Here is a 17,682-nt window from a genome sequence, read left to right on the forward strand (position 1 = left end):
AGACGGAGACGCTGGCAGGTCAGTTCTTCAATATGGCGTTACGAATTTAGTCCATATGGTTTTAGCATAGGTTGACATTATAACAAAAACAAGTCGAAAACTGCACAAAAATCTCTACAAACCCAAGAGTAGAGCACCTTTACGGCTATGCTCATAATATTGGCGTAATTTATAGTTTACCTGACAGTAGCCTAGTAGTAACAATTTGTATTTTAGCATTTAAGTTACCTTTCGGAAGACCTGACGATAAACAAATTCTAGTGTTAAAACTGGTCCAAGATACTTATTGTGCGTAAGTCTGATATTTATTTCTTTGGACTAATTGATATTTTTAACTTATAAACAATTAGAATAACTTTTAAACAATTACTCGTATACAAAATATTTTTTCATATTTAAAAAGCTGACAGTTTTATACAAATTTAGGCAAAAAAGAAGTTATTCCAGGACGATTAAGTAAAAAGCAGAGATACGATGACTTAGTCTTGTCTGAGAGTGTTAAAAATGGGGCTGAAATGAACACTAGTCGAATATTAGTCGGACCGTGTTGAGAGGAAAATTAACAATTCAAGCGTTCATGAAGCACTCAAAAATGAAAAAAAAAAACTTCAAAATACTGTATATTTCTGTATCTGCGGTTCTAGTTGACGAAATTAATAGAAATAAAAAACTTTAATAAATTAAACATATTTTGTTTTTGTTGCTTGGTAAAAAATAATAATAATTGTAGAACTTTCGTTTCCTAATAAATATTTTTAAATTAGTTTTAGAGTGTTGTTAAATCAACTCATGAATAGTTATTTAAAACAGAATGGTAACCAGGCCTGGGCTAAACATTTTGTGCACTGTACACCAAATAATATAGGATTTTCCTTATAATTGTAGATATCGTTCAAAGTTACACCCAGAGCGGGTCTAACTTTGAACCATACCAATTTTTTTTTCTGGAATTATATTTGCTATTGTGGCATATTTTTAAGCTTGTAAGGCATTATCGAACTATGTACAATCATAATATAATGAACGTTTAAGGAAGTCAGTGTAAAAATAAATCAAGAAAATGTTTAAAAAATGGATCAAAGTTGCCCCGAATGACTGTCAGTAAAGTCTTCATACTTCTTATTAAGCAAGTGAACATACAATTTTAGTCAACAATTAGGTAATATTTAGCTCTTACTATGTCGTTGAAAGGCTTGATATAAATTAAATACAAATGTATCCTACTTTTAAGTACACATTTTATTTGTTATCTTTAAATTTCAAAATTCAAGCAGCAATCAATACGGAAAAAATTCCAGAAGCAATCAATAAAATCGAAACAAACACCTCCCTCAGTCCACAGCCCACCTAGACATCCCATTTTAAGCGAAGAGTATCATGATTTCATACAAACTCTTGGATCCAAATTCATAGTAGCAGGAGACTGGAATGCCAAACACACCACATGGGGTTCCAGATTAATCACGCCTAAAGGTCGAGCATTAATGAATATCATCCAACAAAATAACTTAAGATACTTATCTACGGGAGAAACCAGTTACTGGCCTACGGATGTCAACAAAATTCCAGATTTAGTAGATTTTGCTGTAACATCCATAGTGCAATAAAGTCAAACTTCGATTTAACATCAGATCACAGTACAATAATAATAACTTTAAGTACACATATAATATATAGAACACTACCACCCAAACTCACAACTAAAGAAACAAACTGGGATGTTTTCGAAAATTCTGTAAATACAGAAATTAGACTAGATATTAGGATAAAAGAAAACTAAGATGTAGAGAAAGCAGTAGACTATTTAACAACAGGATGGGAAGCATCACCACAGCGCCAAAGAAGTGTGCAAGAAAACCATAATATCCCTCTCCATATAAGAGAACTGGTAGCAGAAAAAAGAAGAGCTCGACGCATATGGCAACAAACGAGAAAGCCACTAAATAAAACGTACTTCAACAGGATAGTCATAGACTAAATAGAGCATTACATAAAGAAAAAAACTACTCTTTCCAGTTTTATGTTTCGAACCACTCACATGAAAACCATTCTATATGGAAAGCTACAAAAAAATTTAAACGACATAATGGTTTTAGACATAATGGTACCAATATCGCCAAAAATCTTTTTTTAATGCTATTGAAGAAAGATGAAATATTCCCCAAAAAAACATCCATTTACTTATCCATGGATCGATCGTTCCTTTGACCGAGTCAGTCGTTAATTTCGTTAAAGGCCGAGCCGGTTCCTAATTACTTGGTGTTTGGATTTAACTTTTTACGTATAGACAATAATTAAAAAGTGTAAACTGATAATTAATACGAAATAATATCGGTCCCCGATGGGGGACAAAAATAAAGGGACGTCTTTTATGACGACAGATACTGACATGAATAACAGTGAGTTAAGTGTTAATAATATTAATAATAAATCTAGTGAGGATAGTGATGTCCAGAAAACAGCGAAGCAGTTGGAACCGAAAACATTCAATCTCCTCTCAGATAAGTACAACGTGCAAAATATTTGGGTATATATAGAAAGTACCGACAATAACAATTTAGGTAGATTGCATCCAATGACTGTTGGTCATATTCTTTTTAAAAAATTTAATCTTAAAAGCATTCTTGAAATTAAAAGTATAGGCCGAAACCGGATTAAAGTGTTATTAAAATCACTTCTAGAGGCAAATAATTTAGTAAAACATCCACTACTGAAATCAGAAAATTTAAGAGCATTTATACCGAACCATTTATTAGAAATTAAAGGGTTAATAAGAGACGTTGATACTCGTTATGATATCAACTATCTCATGGAAAATATCGAATCAGACTCACGCGTTACTAACATATATAGGTTAAATAGAAAAGTCCAAAAAGAAGACAAAACAGTCGAATTTGTACCTAAAAAATCTATTGTCGTTACTTTTGAGGGGAATATTTTACCAAATCGCGTAGCTTTTAATCGAGTTTTTTTCTCGGTTGAACAATTTGTAGGTAGAATAACCCAGTGTTACAAATGTTTGAGATATGGGCATGTATCTAAACAATGTAACAGTACTCAAGAAAGATGTATAAATTGCGGTGAGATTAAAGATGATAAACACAATTGTGATAAAAATTTGATTTTTTGTATACACTGTAAAAGCAGAGATCACGTATCTATCTCAAAAAAGTGTCCCTCTTATGACAATCAAAAAAAAATTAAAAATATAATGATAGAGCAAAAAACCTCATTTAAGGAAGCCAAAGAAATATCTGAAAATTCCTTATCCAGTTTAGTAAGTCACAATTCCTTTTCACCGCTAACAAATTATGACAAACATTTTCCAGAACTTCCTAACAACGATCGTATATCGTTATCTCATCCAAATCGTAATCAAATCTCTACAAATTTCAATGGCAATCAAAATAATTCCTTTTCCCAACAAACTCATGCGAGGGATAGACCTCCAACCAAAAAAAAGAGAAAATCAAACTCTCCCACTATCCAATCACCTGTTCAAAAACCATTATTTCCATTCACCTTTGGACCTTCACAACCTTTGACAATAAATTCAAATAAACCAAACTACTCTAGTTTGGAAATCAAAAAAAGCAGTATAGCTAGCAATTTATCAATTTTTATCATGGACTTTATTAATAAAATAATTTCAAGTAACAACAGACAACCTGTTGATATTAACGTAATTACAAGTAGTATAGAACAAGTATTGGAGGATACTTTGAAAAACCAATAAAATTTAATCCTAAAATACGCAATTTAAATATAATGCAATGGAATGCACGTTTTGCTATAGCTAACAAAAATAGTCTGGTACAATTTCTTTTTGATAAAAATATCGACATTGCTCTTATAAGCGAAACTTGGTTTAAAAAAAATCAACAATATAGTTTTAGTGGTTACAATATAATACGCAATGACAGAAACGATGGCTATGCTGGTGTGGCAATTTTAGTACACAAATCTCTTCAATTTGTGGAACATAAGATCAATATAAATTACAATGAAAATATTTTAGTGTGTGCTGTACAAGTTAAATATGGAACTTTATCTTTAAATTTTGTATCTATTTATAAACCTCCAAAAATACAAACAATATATGAAGATTGGGTAAAAATTTTTGAACAGTTTGATGGGCCTTTAATTATAGGTGGTGATTTTAATGCACACCACTCTATATGGGGCTGTCATAATAATGATACCACAGGATCACAACTAATAAATGTCGCAGATGATTTAAATTTAACTGTTTTAAACAATGGAGAACCTACGATTTTAAGACGTCCTGATCAACGGGATTCAGCTATTGATGTAACCTTCTGTTCACCTGAACTAGTTAACAAAACATCTTGGAATGTCATCTCTGATACCCTAGGATCAAATCACTATGTCATTTCTATAGAATTAATTTTTGCAATTAATGAAAATGAAATATCTCCTAAAAATAAATGGAATATTAAAAAAGCCAATTGGGCATTATATACCTCGACGATTCAGATTTTGCACGATACGAACAACAGTCACTCGGATAATCTAACTGAACAGTACTCCTTCTTCATTAATAATATAAATACGGCCGCAGAAGCAGCTATACCCCAATATAAACCTTATAAATGTAAACGGCACCCACCCCCTTGGTGGAATATTGATTGTGACAATATTATCAAACAACGAAAATTGGCTTTAATAAATTACAAAAAAAACACTAGTTTTGAAAATTACGTTCAATACCAGGAGATCTCGGTTAGAACCAAAAAAACATTAAAACATATAGCAAAGAAACATTGGATTGAATGGGTCTCTTCCCTGAATAAAAATACACCAGCTACAACTCTTTGGAATCAAGCTAGAAAAATTTACAGAAAACCAATATCAAAAATAAAATCTTTCGATCAAAAATGGATGGATGACTTTCTTATTAAAGTTGCACCACCAACTGCGAACCCTCAAAAATCCAGCTACATAGATTCAACCCCATCTGAAAAAAATCATTTTCTACTAAAACCTTTCACTTACAATGAACTAATTTTCGCTATAAATGATCGTAAAGATAATTGTCCAGGATACGATCATATTAAATACTCCATGCTTATTAACCTCCCAGAAGTAGCAAAACATTTTCTATTAGACTTTTTAAATCGAATCATTCAGGACAATTCTGAGGTAGATTTTTTTAAAGACATCATTGTTATTCCGATTCTAAAGCCTGCAAAAGATCCAAATTCAGCAGAATCTTATCGACCCATTTCTCTCTTTTCTTGTGTATTTAAAACTTTGGAACGGATGTTAAAACATAGACTAGAATGGTGGGTCCATACCAAAAAATTACTACCAGATAATCAGTTTGGATACAAACGAGGATGTGGAACTTTAGATGCACTAGCTACACTTGTAACGGACATACAGAGTAACTTTTCTAGAAATAACTATTTGCCTACTTTATCTCTAGATATAGAAGGTGCTTATGACAGTGTGTGTTTACCTCGATTAAAAGACAAAATGATCAATCAATTTCAAATACCCACAAATCTGGCACAAACCATAATTAATTTCTACACTAATAGACGCTTATACGTTAGAAACTATAAAAATGAATTTCTTGGACCACGTTATAATAGTTGGGGATTACCTCAGGGATCAGTCTTAAGCCCTTTTCTTTTTAATCTGTATACTGCCGATTTTCATAGTCTTAATATACCAAGTATCACTTACAAAACAATCCAATATGCTGATGACTTCCTAGTCTATACAGAAAGGAGTAAATATGAAACTTCCCTTACAATTTTAAGAAAATTACATGAACATTTCTCAAACTGGTTTTGTAAAAATGGTTTTAATTTATCCACTAATAAATCAAACGTGTGCATTTTTTCACGACATAATATTCCAAACATAAATACTATTTTATTAAATGGCCAAAGTTTAAATTTCTGTAAGTCAATAAAATATCTAGGTATGTTTCTAGATCAAAAGTTAACATGGAAAGTACACATCGAGTATATGCTTGGCAAAAGCAATAAAGGTCTCAATTTTTTAAAATCAATTTCTAAAACTTGGTGGGGTGCTGACGTAGAAACAGCTTTGCTTTTTTACAAATCTTATATCAGATCCATTCTGGACTATGGATGTATACTTTATGGATCAGCAAGTAAACAAATTTTAAATAAAATTGATGTATTTCAACGGACTGTTCTACGTACTTGTATGGGAGCAATGAAGTCTACTCCAATAGCTCCATTGCATGTTGAAGCTTTAGAACCTCCCTTAAATTTTAGACGGGATTATCTAAGTGAAAAATTTGTAGTGAAAATTTCATATATCAACAATTCTTTATATTCTGGCATAAGCTCGCTAAATACCGAGGATCTAACAAACAGTTACTGGATTCATAAAAATTCACCAACCCTTTGCACGGCCTTTAGAGCCATGTGTAACAATAAGTATACCAACAGTATTAGCAACCTTGAGATTAACGACTATTTCGCATTTTTTAATGAAGCTGATATATACATACCAACGTATTATAGTATTCCATCATTAGATTCATGCATCTTAAATTCTTACATAAAAAAATGGCCCATGGCAACTGTAATCTATACAGATGCATCCAAAACATCGGAAGGGACCGGATGTGCTTTCTACATTCCATCCAAGTCAATAGAAAAAATGTTCAAACTACCTCTCAATTGCTCAATTTTTAGTGCTGAAGCTTTTGCAATTCTTGAAGCCTTGAAATATTTCGACAGTTTAAACAATAATGCAGTTTTAATAATATCCGATTCATTATCAGTCTTATTATCTCTCAAAAATACAAAGTTACCCAATTATAATTCTAATCCTTTTATTTACCAAATTAAGAACATACTTGTTAACCTTAAAAATAAAAATAAAACTACGAATTTTATTTGGGTAAAGGCTCATGTTGGTATAAAACATAATGAACATGTTGATTACATTGCAAAAGCTGCAATAACCTCGACAGCTGAAATTTTACCAGATGAGAGAATTTGTGTTCCTGATGCTTTTCTAAAAGAAATCAAACAGATCGTTGGAATACCGCCTGGCAAACTTTTTGCGACCACTCAACAACACAATACGTGCATATACAACCACACATCCCTAATTCCAGATGGTTTAAGAATTTCAATACCGCTCGTAAATATACAACAACTTTAATAAGATTGAGATTTGGCCACGCTTGTTATCCTGTTCATCTTGCTCAAATCAAAATATATAATTCAGACTTATGCGAAACTTGTCAAGAACAAGGAGATCTTAACCATATCTTTTTTAAGTGTTCCAAATATCTTCAGCATTCAGGATCTCTTTTAAACAACTTGCAAACTCTAAAAATATTTCCTCCATATCAAATAAATAACCTTTTGGCTACTAATAATAAAAAAGTTTATGATTGTTTGATTAAATTTATACATAGTGCAAATGTGTGTCTGTAGTCAATCTCAGCTAAGCTCGTTAACCTTTGTTCTAACCCAATTGTTTATTTACCTTTCTTTCCGTGACCTATTGCTAGTAATGTCTTAAACAAATGTCCTGATGGGTCCCTGGACGAGAAGTGAGTATCCCTGTTGTTCCTTATATTTGTTTTTTCTTGATATAATTTTCTCTTTTTGTTTGATTCAGTTATAGGGATTTTATGAGGTTTTTTGACTCGAATAGATACACTTTTTGCACTAGCAATTAATAGTATAGATTATACACTTATGTATGTATACTCTGTATAATGTACACTTATGTATGCACTTAGGTGTATATGCATACACTTTTTTTTTTCTTTAGTATTAATTATATCAGAATATTGATATTAGTAATTTTTCTTTTATTATATCTCAATATGTAATTGGCTAAATAGCTAAGTGCTAAAGCCACAAAGAAAAAAAAAAAAAAAAATACTTATCCATGACAGTGGGGCCAATATGCTACAATGTGTACGAGACACGGAATATGATTCTGGAACGTGTTTTATTCATTTATTCATCTCAAACAGAGATAACAGAGATAAGACAGCTAGTGGAAGACGTATTATTACCCACTCTGGTATAGCACAACGAAAGTTAAAATCAATTCGTAAAGAATTTAACTTGCCAAGCCAATAACTAGTATAAGATCTAATCTAGAGATGCACGCGGGACGTCCCGTACCGTACTTTGTCGCGCGGGACAGTGATTTTTCTGCGGGACGGGACTAGGGACGGGACTGGCGTTTTGTATCGCGGGACGTCTTGCATGTCTTGCAAAAACCAAGTGGTGGTCAGCAAACACAAAATCGTATCCGATCAATTTGCAGAAATTTGTCTGTTGTCTCCTGGCAGTAGTGTATATAGTGAGAGGCTGTTATCAGAAGTGGGTATTATTTGTGTGAAGAAAAGTGCAATTGTTAGCTATCAAAAAATACTGAAAAATTGTTTTTATTCATCACAACTTACCATTAAAAAATTTTGAGTATTAAAGTAATTAGTTGTGAATAAAAAAGTAATTATTTGTGAATAAAACTGCTTAATACTTTTGAATACTATCAGTTTTTTTCTCCCACGATTTGGTATTAGGTATTCGGCTGAATAGCATGCAGTAGTCGACCGAATATAGAATATTTGAAGTAGCCGAATACCGTATAGGAGTTACTATTTTTATTAGTAATAAGCCACAATTTAAATTTAAAGTAAGTTTATATTTGACGTTTCTATTTCCACTTCGAAAATCGTTCTCAAAATACAAAACATTATTAAACAAATTTTCTTTTTTGTTACAATTCTTCTAACAATAATTTAATTTTATCTTATTAATACTGAAGTATATCATTTTAAAATGATCTTGCCAATATTGCTAAGTTGCGTTCCAAGACGACCTTATCGTCGATAACATGAAATCAACAAAGAAGAACAAAAAATTGTATATATAAAATTCCATGTAAATGCGATCATTTTTATTTAGGTGAAACATCAAGATCATTAAATGTTAGAATAAATGAACATTAATGTTGTATTAAAAATAGAGAATTTGATAGATCTCATATATGTAAACACGCGTGGGAAAATGAACATAGGGATCATTGGAAAGATCCAAGTATAGTCGTAAAAGAAACATATGGTAAAATGAAAAAAAATCAAATAAACGGCTCTAATTATGCTTAATAAGATAAGAAATTACCACTATAAGTACGTCAGTAATATATCGAAGATACATTATTTATGTTTTTAAATAACATACAAATAAAATCAGATTTTGGTGTTTATTGAGAATATATGTAGATCAAATACTTCGTCGGGATAGTATTATGAGGTTTTGTCCTGTTTTTTCCCATGATTTATTATCGAATCACTAACAGAATTTTACTGTTACCTTTACATTTGGTTGTATTTTTAAAAACGAATGACATGCTATGATTTTTCTGTCAGATATTTTTAAGTTAAAGTTGATTTCATGTTATCGAATGAACTATCTTACAATAAAGTCGTCCCAGGGACGCCCTCAGCAATATCATTCGTCGTCTACTTTAAAATATATAATGTATGTCTGAATTGTCAATATTAATGAGTCAGATAAAATTAAATTATTAAAAGATTTTTTTTACCAAGTAACAAAAAACAAAATTTGTTTAATTTATTAATGTTTTTAAAATGTATAATATATATCTAAATTATCAATATGAATGAGTCAGATAAAATTCAACTATTAGAAGAATTTTTTTACCAATTAGATAACAAAAAACAAAATTTGTTTAATTTATTAATGTTTTGTATTTCGAGAACAATTTCCGAAGTGGAAATTGAAACTTAGAAAAAAAAATTATTTTAAACTTAAATTGTGGTGTCATCGAGTGCGATAGTCTGAGAACTATTACGCACTCCGATGCGTATCGCTCCGTTTTTCTACCTCATACGAAATTTATGATTGGCCGATGGACTTGGAAACGCACATATCGATACGAAATAAAATTTATAAAAAGGGTGCATAAATACATGAAAATAGGTAGGCAACCACAAACACTACGGCCACTTGTTCTAGAAAACGACGTCATCGAAGCAGTTAACGAATTTGTATACCTGGAAACGCTCGTCAATACTGAAAATGACACTACCGCAGAGATAAACTGCAGAATTTGCACGGCTAATAGATGCTATTTTGGGCTTAATCTCCATTTTAAATCTACAGTTATATCAAGAAATACAAAAGTAAAACTCTACAAAACAATAATACGCCCAGTTATAACATATGGTTCAGAAACCTGGACTTTAACAAAAAGCAATGGAAACATGTTAGGATGTTTCGAAAAAAAAATTCTAAGGCGAATCTATGGAGCGGTAAATGAAAATGGTGTCTGGAGAAGATGATACAACTTCGAACTCTATAGAATATACCAGGAACCAGATATTGTAAAACACATTAAGATAGGACGTCTAAGGTGGGTAGGCCATGTAATGCGGATGGAGCAAACCGACCCAGCTAGAAAAACGCTCATTGATAGACCTATTCGTCAAAGAAGAAGAAGAAGACCCAGAACAAGATTCCTAGATAACATAGATCAAGATATGAGAAATATGGAAATACGTGCTTCGCGGAGGAAGGCGATGGATAGGGAGACTGGAAAAAAATTCTTGGAGAGGCTAGGACCCACATAGGATTATAAAGCCAAAATGATGATGAAAAGGATGCATTTTCTAAGCTATAGTTAACATTTATTGGGCCAGTCATCGAATATAGATCCAACATCCATATGACGATGCGCGGCCATCTCACACAAAAACTGCTGGCACTGGAAAGGAGAAACCTGCGTAGAGTGAACAACAAACGCTGCGACTACCCCTCCGTCCTTATCCATCATCTGTCGAATACCCAGCCCATCAACGAGAGGCTCTCCTCTCTGAGCAGGAGTTATACAATCAAAGTCATCCGTGGCCAAAACTTCAGACCCAAAAACTTACTAAAAACTACCTGCTCATCCATCGCCAATGTATTCAGACGAAAACCTAAACCTAAAATCCCTTTCCTACCTACAATACTACTGGCCCTTGCCAGTAACGAACTCCCTGCTATATACATTGACATCCAGGAGGCAACTCCCCTTTACTATCGTCGCAATAACTTTTAAATGCTCACTTCGAGCTTGCCTAGACAGGGGAATCGGTTTTCTGTGGTTTCCCGATCCCATTGTACAATGATACCTGTCTATTACAGAATATACAGCCACAGCTATCCTCACGCGAACCGCGATTCAACACATTTACTATTTACCAAATTTTATAAATATATTCACACATTCCCAAATATTTTTTAGACAATAACTTCTGAAAAGGACTATAAACCAGTATCCTTTACGCTGCTGATTGTCCATACGCTCCTTCGACGACAAGTCCAAGAAGCAAATCACCAGTAGAGCACACAAAGCCAGCGAAAGAAAAAACACCACCCAACAAAACAAACCACGTCCTGAAGAGGTGAAAAACCTAAAACAGGACACCAAAACATCAATCAAAGAAAACCATCCCAGAAAACGAACAACGACACAATGCGATATAAGCTATAGTTAGTCAAGTCTAGCTTTACTCCGGTCTCCATGGAGGGTGTCCTATACCTGGGGGTCTCCTTCACGGGGCTCTGCTCCCTGCTTGTCTTGAGACTCTTTTGCTAGGACCTTTTTCGACTTTTAAACAAAACCGAGTTTTATTTATCCATCCTGCCTAATTAAGATGGAAAAGTAGAAGTAACTTCGGATTGACTAACCGAAGCCCTCTGTAGAGTACCTAGGGAGCTGATATGGAGTTATTTCCTGTGAAGACCCTAGCGTCCCTATGGTGACAGTGGCTTATACCCAATAAAAATAGTAATTGCATTAAGATGCCACAAGAAAATAGCTTCGGAACAATACCGTATACTAGCGAATACTCGTGGTATTACTAGTATCGATAGTATATTTTTTGGCTTCGAACAGTCTTAACAAAACAATAATATATAAAGATCATTGTAATCTTCTATCATAAAAATTATGTTTTGTAATAAAAAAAAGCTTTATAAAAATATTCCAAGAAAAATCTAACACGAGTAGATATTGATCTTTTTGATACATTTTTACGTACCCCAAGTTATGGTAACGCATTGAAAAATTGAATAATACTCTATACAAAAGATGGATTATAGATTATTTTTTATATTGAAAAGGCAAAATAATATTTTTTCTGAATGTTACTTTCCGTTCTTTTCAATACATACAATTAGATAATTACCATTTAAAAGCGCGGTCTACATCTATTCAAATAATGTTTCTTTCGTGGTGAATAAATAACGAAATGTTGAAATAATTGGCATTCTTGAATAGATTAATAATCACACAAACGTATCAATAATTTTAGTTTTCTATTCAGTTAATGTTTTCTATCTACAATTTACTAAATGACATATAACGACATAATGATATCGATAAAAGTGCCGTTTCTTTTTTTGTCTAATGAAGTTAATTTTTATTTTCCAAGAAAATTAAACATACTTTAGTAATATCAACATTATTAATTCGTAGATCTATTACATATAATTTTTTCTAATTAACATATCATAATTGCAAAAATTAGTGATACTAGTATAAAATAATTTAAAAGTTTTTATATGTATGAGCTACACTTAATAATTATACATAAAAGATTTTCCTGCGGTTATTGATGTTGCATAAATATTACTTGTAAAGTAATTTAAAACAAGTTTCTGCTTTATTTAATGAACTTGTGTTTTATTTATGGACAGAAATAACATCGACTTTTGGTGCGAATAATAATAAGTATAGGTAGACATAGCAATATAATAAAAAGCAAATGAAGGTGGAGTTTCGCAAAAAACGTGAGGAAATTGTTCCAAAATTTACGTAGGACAAATAGTTTACGTAAACTTCTTCTTCTTTTTCCTTATCTTTTCCTTATTCAGGGGTCGCTATTTCTTACTCTTCGTCGCCATTTATTTCTGTCCTTTGAATCTTCTTCACCTAAACCTCTCTGTCTTAAGTCCTCTGCCACACCGTCCTTTCATCTTCTTCTTGATTTTCCTCTACCTCTTCTTGCATCAACTTCTAACAGTTCTATTCTTCGTCCTACACGGTTTTAACTTCTATCTTTGACATGGCTAAACCATTGGAGTCTTTGTTCTTGACTCTTTTTTGAGGCTTTAGTCATCCCGGCTATTTCCCTAATTAAGCTGTTTCTGATCCTGTCCCTTCTAGTCTTACCCAACATCCACCGTAACATCTTTTGCATCTTTCTGCATCTTTTTTTTTTCATAATGTGCCTACCAATGTCAATTCATGATTGTCAGACAAATAATTACCTATTTGTATAGATGTGAAATAGTTATCAGCTGTATTTATACTATTGATATATCTAGGTTTCGTCCAGATTTATCAATACTTTTGATTATACATTTCACTGTACTCTTGTTGTCATTAGGGATATTGTAAGGACTATTGGGCTGTTTCCCAGTATATGTTGATACCGTACTTTGCCGGCTTGTTGGCGGTGTACTGTCAGAAGCTGCAACCTCCTCGAAAAGGCTCTAACATCTCTTAATGGTGATATTTTCTCCAGATATCAAACGATTCAAACAAATTATAAAAAATTTTTGAAATAAATAAATTTTTTGGTGCCAATTTGTTAACCTAAGATCTTTCAACCCTCATTTCTAGATTATCAAATCTGATAGCTTGTGCCAGTAAATGGAATCGTCTTCTAGACATTATAGCTAAAACGTAATGGGGCGCAATTCCCTCAGTTGCCCACAGCTCCTTTGTGTTTGGGTGATAAACTTTCACCTGGGAAACAGTTCAACAAATGTCAATAACTCTTCAACATCAGTAGATCTAAAATCTGTTGGTTATTTGTATGAAGGTCGAAGTAAATCCAATTTTTTATTCGTCTAATTCCAATGTCTTCAATAAAATCATCTGTGAAAAAAGAGTCCAACAATAAATAACTGTCTTTGTTTTTTTGGCATCACATTTTACTCCAAGAAGCTTTGATAAAATATTCGGACAACGAACCTTCGAAGGAGGAATTTTTGGTAATATTTTCCAGTATACTCATATAAAACTTATACTGGGTATTTTATCGATACTGAAACTATATATTCCTTATCGCCGGATTGTTCGGTATTAGGTACATGTTCACTATATTCACTGGGTTCATTCTCTGAAACAGAATAAAAATCTATAGGGACAGATTCCCTGTCTGAAAGATCATCGAACTATTTTACAAGTTGCTGTTCAGTTTTAGGGATTACTTTTCTATCCTTAAAGTTATTGGTTTAAAAAATGATAACGATATTCTAATAAATACCTTATCTCTAAATCTCCAAAATCTAAAAACAAATCTTGAAAATTCGCATTACATTATAACTCTAGACGTAAGACTTTTGCTAACAAAAACACGAATCTGATTGCTCGCGTGTTAGATTTATACTTACAAGTCCACTTTTAGGTACCTTCTAAACCCTGTCTCTCCCTATCCATATACATTAAATTTGTAATGTATTATTTATGAGGCATTCCTAGATTATCATGTGTGAGTCCTCGCGGGTTATAGTCCTACAACTGTATCTTCCGAGGTTTCTATAATGCCACTAGTACAACGCATTTAAAATAATGTGCAAAAAATTGATCTGGGAGTGTGAGGATCATTCTAAATGAGATCTAAATACAAATTATAGCTATTTCAATGAAAACATTAATTCCTCAAAACAGCCACCGGCAATGTGGCATGAATAAATCGGTTAATTCATTCCAGAGTATAGATACCTGCAATATTCATCGACACGCCAACGAAACGAGCCAAGTAAACATATTAAAATTCCTGATAATGAATAAATTGTTACAAAGATGCAGGTACTTTTAAAGAGAAGCTTGTAACATGTTATTATGGACATATAAGTGATAGAAAAATGCAAGTTCATCGATGATAATGAGAAGCAGGCATTAAATAAAAAAGCGGTAAACAGCTGAACTTTAATTAACTACTAAAAAACAACTACGAAAGTAATAATATTATATAATGTATAATATATATATATATATATATATATATATATATATATATATATATATATATATATATATATATATATAGTCGGTTCGCTATATTTACGCGGGTTTCGGATTAACAAAATTATGCTAATGACTCATTGATAACCAGTTGCAGTAAACGACTTCCCAGAAAATTAGGTAAAAACTGCATTAATGGTCATATTTTAAAATACATTAAAATAACATTAGGGTAGGTATAAATTTGTTACAATATTGCAGTTGAATTGATTCCTTGCCAGTGTTGACATTGTATGTTTGGTGGAAATATTTAAAAAAGCCTAGACGTGTGTTAAATGTAGATAGTCAACAACGCGTATGTGATGCTTTAGGAATTAGTGAAACCAAACTAAGAGGAGTATTACAAAATCGCAATAATGAACGGCCGAAAGAAGATCACCGAAAAACTCGCCTATCATTGTAAACGAAAGATATTCCAGATGGAAAAAAATTTGAAATTCGTGTTACCATTTATCGAATGCGGGCCAACAAGGAACATGTGACCTTAAAAACAATTCTCTCGGAATTAAAAGATAGAAAGATTAGAAATTGGCAGAACAAGTCTATGGCAAGTGATACATAATTTGGGTTTCAAATTTCAAAAGGAGGATAACAGAAAAGCCCTTTGTGAAAGAAGTTCTGTTGTGCATAAAAGAATTAACTTTCTAAGAAAATATTCTAAATTAAAAGAAGAAAGGGCAAATTTTATATATTTAGACGAAACATGGATATTTTCTAGGGGTGCAACCAAGAGAATATGGCAAGATAATAACGTAAAGTCTATCAAACATACTGATGAAGAAGGGAAGCGACACATAATTTTACATGCAGGAGGAAAATCGGGTTTTATAGAAGGTGCTGATTTAATATTTTCATCTAAATCAAAATCAAGTGACTATCACGATAATATGAACACAGAAATGTTTGTAAAATGGTTACATGAAAAAATTCTCCCAGGTTTAAGTGAGCCCAGCGTAATTATTTTAGACAATGCACCTTACCATTCTGAAGTATTAAACAAAAGTCCAACGAATTCTTGGACTGTTAATAAAATTAAAGTATGGTTGACAAAGGAACATATACCATTTACACAACATATTTTAAAATCAGAATTATTACGCTTGGCAAATATCCACGCAAAACCAAAAACCTTTGTTGTGGATCAGATTATTGAAAGTTACGGTCATCAAGTTTTACGTCTGCCACCGTATCATTGCCAGTTTAATCCCATCGAATATATATGGGGAATAGCAAAACAATATTATGACAACCATATTGGGCCTAACGGTTATAGCGACGACGCAGTTCGGGAAACTTGGCGAAAGGCACTTTCAATTGTAACTCCAGAAGTGTGGTGCAACTGTATATTCAAGTGCGAGAAACTAATAGAAGATTGGTGGACTCGTGAAAATAAAATAAACGAAATAAGTCCAATCATAATAACAATTAATGGTGATGACAGTGATGATGATGACGATTATGATATTTTTGATGATAATGACTGATTTTCATTTTTGTTGGCAAGTTAAATTTTTTTATTTTTCATTAGAAATTCTCTCCATAGAACAAATATACATAGACCATATTTTCTGTGTGAAGTTTAATATAAAATTATTATTAGGTATATATTAGCCACATTAGACTCCATTAATGAAGTAATTCTCCTTATTATACTGTCAATTATATAAAAGATTTTCCATTATTATTTAATTAAAAAAAGTTATGGATTATTTTTCATTTCATTTGACCAGTTCATATTTCCCCAAAGAGCAGGTAATTAAAACTGGGTACTTACAATAAAATTTTTAATCCGAAACCCGCGTAAATATAGCGAACCGACTATATATATATATATATATATATATATATATATATATATATATATATATATATATATATATATATATATATATATATATATATATATATATATATATATATATATATATATATATATATATAGATTTGAAATTTGATGTTTGTAACTTTGCCAGATTAACCATTTATCTGATATCATTCGTCATTTTGGTTTTTTAAATACAGTACCCTATATATGAAGATAGCACCTTCATCTGCCTCTGGTAATGTTGTTGATAAGAATAAAGAAAGTTTTCGTTTTAATACTAGTATAGATTCCATGTCAAAACCTTTTACTCATTCAGAACTAGATTTTGCACTAAAAAAAGCAGAAATACAGCCCCCGATTTAGATGGTTTTACTTATAAGATATTGAACATATTGCCGTCAAATGCTAAAGACGTTCTCTTACAAATCTTTAATAGTTGGTGGTTGAAACAAGAATATTGTGATACTTTAAAAAATATTATCATATGCCCTTTACTCAAATTTAAATTAAACTCAGAACTTCCATTTATCATGTGTGACAAAATCCTTTGAAAGGCTAATAAAATTTAGATTAGAACATTTTATTGAAAGCAGTTGAGTTTTTCCCTACTCACAGTATGGATTTCGGAGAGGTCGAGGTACCATTGATGCTCTCACACATTTAGTTACGGATACGTGTTTCTCAAAAAACGAATTTATGCTATGTTTGTTTCGAGATTTAAAGGGTGCATATGATGTGGTTGATTTGGATATATTATATTCAAAAATGGT

The sequence above is a fragment of the Diabrotica undecimpunctata genome, chromosome 2 (genome assembly GCF_040954645.1).
Source record: "Diabrotica undecimpunctata isolate CICGRU chromosome 2, icDiaUnde3, whole genome shotgun sequence".
Classification (NCBI taxonomy): domain Eukaryota; kingdom Metazoa; phylum Arthropoda; class Insecta; order Coleoptera; family Chrysomelidae; genus Diabrotica; species Diabrotica undecimpunctata.